Source organism: Nyctereutes procyonoides, unplaced genomic scaffold (genome assembly GCF_905146905.1).
Source record: "Nyctereutes procyonoides isolate TBG_1078 unplaced genomic scaffold, NYPRO_anot_genome, whole genome shotgun sequence".
NCBI classification, from domain to species: Eukaryota; Metazoa; Chordata; class Mammalia; order Carnivora; family Canidae; genus Nyctereutes; species Nyctereutes procyonoides.
In genome coordinates this window covers 80,446,204-80,451,654 of record NW_026575125.1, presented here as the reverse complement: position 1 = coordinate 80,451,654, position 5,451 = coordinate 80,446,204, and the positions used below count along the sequence as shown (strand labels likewise).

At 39.0% G+C, this 5,451-nt stretch overlaps 1 pseudogene; it reads left to right on the top strand.

The window, feature by feature from the left end:
- Positions 1–2,662: 2,662 nt before the first annotated feature.
- On the top strand, positions 2,663–4,540 carry LOC129518022 (glyceraldehyde-3-phosphate dehydrogenase-like; annotated as a pseudogene).
- Positions 4,541–5,451: the final 911 nt, after the last annotated feature.

Sequence of the window (5,451 nt, the reverse complement as noted above, 5' to 3'; positions counted from 1 at the left end):
ACAATGCATAGTATAGAAGAGTTGGTCTGAGTTAAGACACCATAACTCAATGACTGGCACATGTCATAAATGCTTCTCCTGAATCACCTCTTACCTTGTCCAATAGGAGCTCTTCCCTGCACCAGAGTGATCTTTTCTGTACAATTTTAATGCTTTACAAGATTCATGTATATTCAGCAAAAATAGATACCTCCATTTAAAAATTTAATTAATTTATTTTAATGATGACAGATGGTATAATTTAGTGAGGGGATGAGAGCTTTCCAACTTTTGCTTGAATACCTCTGGGGTTCCCACGCTACCTACTTTAAGAAACAGTCTGTTCACTCAGCAGAATACCCTCCAGTTCCATCCACACAAACATTATATGTTCTCATTCATTTGGGGAATATAAATAATAGTGAAAGGGAATATAAGGGAAGGGAGAAGAAGTGGGTAGGAAATATCAGAAAGGGAGACAGAACATAAAGACTCCTAACTCTGGGAAACGAACTAGGGGTGGTGGAAGGGGAGGAGGGCGGGGGGTGGGGGTGAATGGGTGGCAGGCACTGAGGGGGGCAGTTGACGGGATGAGCACTGGGTGTTATTCTGTATGTTGGCAAATTGAACACCAATAAAAAATAAATTTATTATTAAAAAAATAGGGATCCCTGGGTGGCGCAGTGGTTTGGCGCCTGTCTTTGGCCCGGGGCGCGATCCTGGAGACCCGGATCGAACCCCACGTCAGGCTCCCGGTGCATGGAGCCCGCTTCTCCCTCTGCCTGTGTCTCTGCCTCTCTCTCTCTCTCTCTGTGACTGTCATAAATAAGTAAAAAATTAAAAAATAAATAAATAAACACCATCCATTTACCTATAAAAAAGAAAAGAAACAGTCTGTTCTATTGCTGGAAAGGCTCTGATTGTAAGAATGATTTTGCTTATAACAAACTGAAATCTGCCCATCTCAATTTTTATGTTACTGGGAAAACACTGAACAAGATGGCATTCTACTACATAGTGATCCCATAGTATAAAGGAAACTTAGGCAACTAACTGTAGCACAAAGCGTTGATGATGACAGACAGGGAGCACTAGTGATGGCTATAACAAGAGTTTTTGAAAAGAAGGCACAAAAACTTCGAAGGTATTTGACCCAGGCACTACCTGGAGTGAGAAATGACAAAGCCACAGAAACTCATCTGAGACCTTTCTGGGGTCCCCAGTTGTTCTTGGCTGGCCTGTGTGCATTATCTTGTAAGGGGCACTGTATTTCTGGTGATTCTGCATAGCAGGAACACCACTTGATGGTGCACACTAGGCCTGAAATAAACAGCCATGCCACTAGAAATGCTCAGCAATCAGAAAACAATGAAATTCTAATCAAACTATCAAGACGTTGATAGTTTAGGTATATAATTTTATTATGCCTGAGATATATATTTAAGGAAAAATTCCCAAGTTTCCTTAATATATATATTAAGGAAAAATTCCCATGCTAAATGACACAGGAGCTGCTAGTTCTTCTCAATAACAGAATTCAATTAAAAATGATTGTGAATGCCCCTTACAGAAACAGGATAAAACTTAAAATGGAAAAATACAAGTTGTTACTTCTGGGACAGACTGACAACTAGGTACCTGCGTAAAAAGGAAAATAGTGAGTAGAATGAAAAGGATCAGAATTTACCAGAATCTTAAAAAAAAGAATTTACCAGAATCTATACCATAAAGTTCTTGTGGGGAAAGTATCCAACCAAAGCAGGCTAAAATTAAGATAAAATAGTTCTGGGAGATGAACTTTTACATTATAAATTTTCCAGAGCTCTCTCATTCACTTTCTCTCTCTGCCCTTTACCCATTTACTTATACCTCTCATTTTCCCAGAAAAATAGACATCTAATGACACATAAAATAAAATATAAGGTGAATTTTAAAAATAGCAAAGAAGAGAGAGAAACAAGTATTGGTATATAAAAAGGCTGGAATGGGGCTCAAAATGCAAGTTGTAAAGAAATATGTTCTTCCTATTGGTGGAAAACAAATTTAGCTTTAAGCTTACTGGCTGCTAATTAAGAAGAGAAGAAAGAAAAAAAGCAGGCCAGCTACACAGATTAGAAGTGTATGGTGTGTCTAGTAGGCCACTATAGTACTAATATGTGGACAAAGTAGAAATGTGATTAAAGAAATTGAAATATCAGTCTTATGAGGAAAGGTTAAAGGAATTCAGACTATTTAGCTCAAAGAAGAGAAAGATAGTGAGTGACTTGGCTATTTTCAAATGTTTCAGTGGACTTTATGTGAGAGATTCAAAGCATTGGTTTCTGTGTCCATAGAGAATAATAAACGGAAGTGGACTTTAAATAACAATCTGATAAAAAGTTTACAACACACATAACAATAAGGATCCATATCCATAATGTATAAAGCACTTCTACAAATTGGTAAGAATACTTAATAACAACTTAATAGGGGATCCCTGGGTGGCGCAGCGGTTTGGCGCCTGCCTTTGGCCCAGGGCGCGATCCCGGAGACCCGGGATCGAATCCCACATCGGGCTCCCGGTGCATGGAGCCTGCTTCTCCCTCTGCCTGTGTCTCTGCCTCTCTCTCTCTCTCTCTCTCTGTGACTATCATAAATAAATAGAAATTTAAAAAATTAAAAAAAATAACAACTTAATAGAAAAATGGCGAATGACATGAACATGTAGGTTACAGAAGAAGTACAAAAGACCGATACAAATGAAAAGATACTCAACCACACTAGCAATCAGAAAAAATACAAATTATATTAGCATCATTTTTTTTCCTTCATCAGACTGGAAAACTTCAAAAAAATGCTATTAACAATTGTTGAGAAAAATATGGGGAGATCACAGTCTGATAGTGGTATACTTTGGAGTATAATTTGGGAGTGTATATTAAAATGGGAAATGTGTATGTTCTGCAGCTCAGTTTTCTTGATTATTAGAGTAATTAGTATTATTTGCTGTTACTCAGTTTGCTTCACTTTCTGGACATACAGTAGGATTGCACTCAGTGGCTCTCTTATGGTTGCTTAGGACAGTATGTCTAATTCTGGCCAATGAGTTGTTCCTTCTGTGACACGTGGGAAACCCTGAAGAGCTTGCTTTCCTTATGCTATGAAAACTGTCAATGTTCAAAATGGTGACTGCTCCAGCAGCTTGGGTCCCTAAGTCCAATGAGCAGAGCTCTCTAACCCTCAATGGACATACATCTTGAGCAAGAAATAATATCTTTTTTCAGTCATCAATCAATGTAGAGTGAAGTCAAAAAATTACTAGGTTAAAAACCATGCAAAATGATATACATAATATGATAACATTTATGTAAAAAGATCAAACCACAAAATAATGTATGTATCCTCTATAGTTACACTTAATGTATATTATTGCCAATGCACAGAAAAGAGTAAAAAGAATACACATCATAACATGCACACTCAAGATGGTGATTGCTTTGAGGACAGCACTGATTAGACCAGATTTGGGAATAGTGGTAAAAGAGGATTTAGCCTATTCTAATTTTTTTTAATTTTAATCTTCCCATTTAACAGATAGATGCATGTTCTTGTGCAATGCCAGCCACATCCCTGAAACATGATAATGAAGGTCGAGTAAATGGATTTGCTTATATTGTGTGCTTGGCAAAGTGGATAATGCCTCTATCAATGACTCCATTGATTTCAATTACATGAGCTACATGTTCTAGTATGATTCCATCTATGGCAAATTCAATGGTACAGGCAAGGCTGAGAATAGGAAACTTGTCATCAATGAAAAGCCTATCTCCATCTCCTGAGAGTGAGCTCCTGCCGGCATCAGCACCCAAGTGATGTGGATGCTGAATGCATTGTGGAGCCACTGGAGTCTTCACTACCATGGAGATGGCTGGGGAGTCACTTGAAGGTAGGGCCAAGAGAGTCATCATCTCTGTCCCTTCTGCTAATGTCTGCATGTTTGTGATGGGCATGGACCATGAAAAGTCCCCAAGATTGTCAGCACTGACCCCTGCACAACCAATTGCTTGGCCTCTCTGGCCACAATCATCCATAACAACATTTGCATCATGGAGGGACTCATGACGACAGTCCATGTCATCACTTCCATGCAAAAGGTTATGGATGGCCCCTCTGAAAAGCTATGGTGTGATGGCCAAGGGGCTGCCCTCAACATTATTCCTGCTTCTTTCTACTGGTGCTGCCAAGGCTGTGAGCGAGGTTATTCCTGAGCTGAATGGGAAGCTCACTGGCATGGCCTTACATGTACCCATCCCCAGTGTAAGAGTCATAGATATGACCTGCTGTGTGGAGAAAGCTTCCAAATACAATGCCATCAAGAATGTGGGCCACCTCAAGAACATCTTGGGCTACACCGAGACTTTAACAGTGATGCTGGGGCTGCCATTGCTCTCAATAATCATTTCATCTATAGCTCATTTCTTAGTATGACAATGAATTTGGCTACAGGAAGCAGGTGTTGGACTTTTTACGGTCCACATGGCCTCCAAGGAGTAAGAGACCCCTGGACTACCAGACCCAATGAAAGCACAAGAGGAAGAGAATTCTTCAGTTACTGGAGACTCCTAGCCCAACTCATCCCTCAACACATTGAGACTCTCACAACCTCAATACAGTTTCAATCCCAGATCCCCTGTAGAAAAGGAGAAGCTTACAGAGCCCTACCTTGTCATGTATGATCAATAAAGTACACTGTACCCAGCCAAAAAAAAAGCATTTGATAAAATTCAACACCATTCATGATAGAAACTCATAGCAAAGTAGGAATCAAGAGGAACTTCCTTAACTTGATAAAGAACATCTACAAACAACCTATGTCTAACATATTCCATAATAGTAAGAAACTAGATGCTTTTTCTCTAGAATAAGAAACAAAGTCAGAATGTACATCTCACCATTCAACATCATCATCTATTCAGCACCATACTGAAATCCTAGATAATGCAATATGGCAAGAAAAGGTATACAGATTGGGAAGGAAAAAAATAAACTGTCTTTGTGCATAAATGATATGACTGTTTCTGCTGAAAAACCCAGAGAATCAACCAAAAAACTCCTAAGAAGCAGCTATAGCACAGCACATTTACAGGATACAAGAATAATACACAAAAGTCAGTTGAAAAATTGGAATCTGGAAATGAAAACAATAATGAGGTGCCTGACTAGTCAGAAGAGCATGCAACTCCCGATCTCAGGGTCATGAGTTCAAGCCCCATGTTGCACACAGAACTTATTTAGAAGAAAACAGTATCATTACTGTATGTGGTATTATGCACTTTAAAATATGTTAGGATGATATATCCCATGTCAAATGTTCTGACCAAAAACAAAGCAAAACAGAAAAGAACACAATGAAAATTGGGGTGGGGGGTAATGGATATGTTTAATACCTTGGTTGTGATGCTAGTTATCACGAGTATATTTATATGTCCAAAC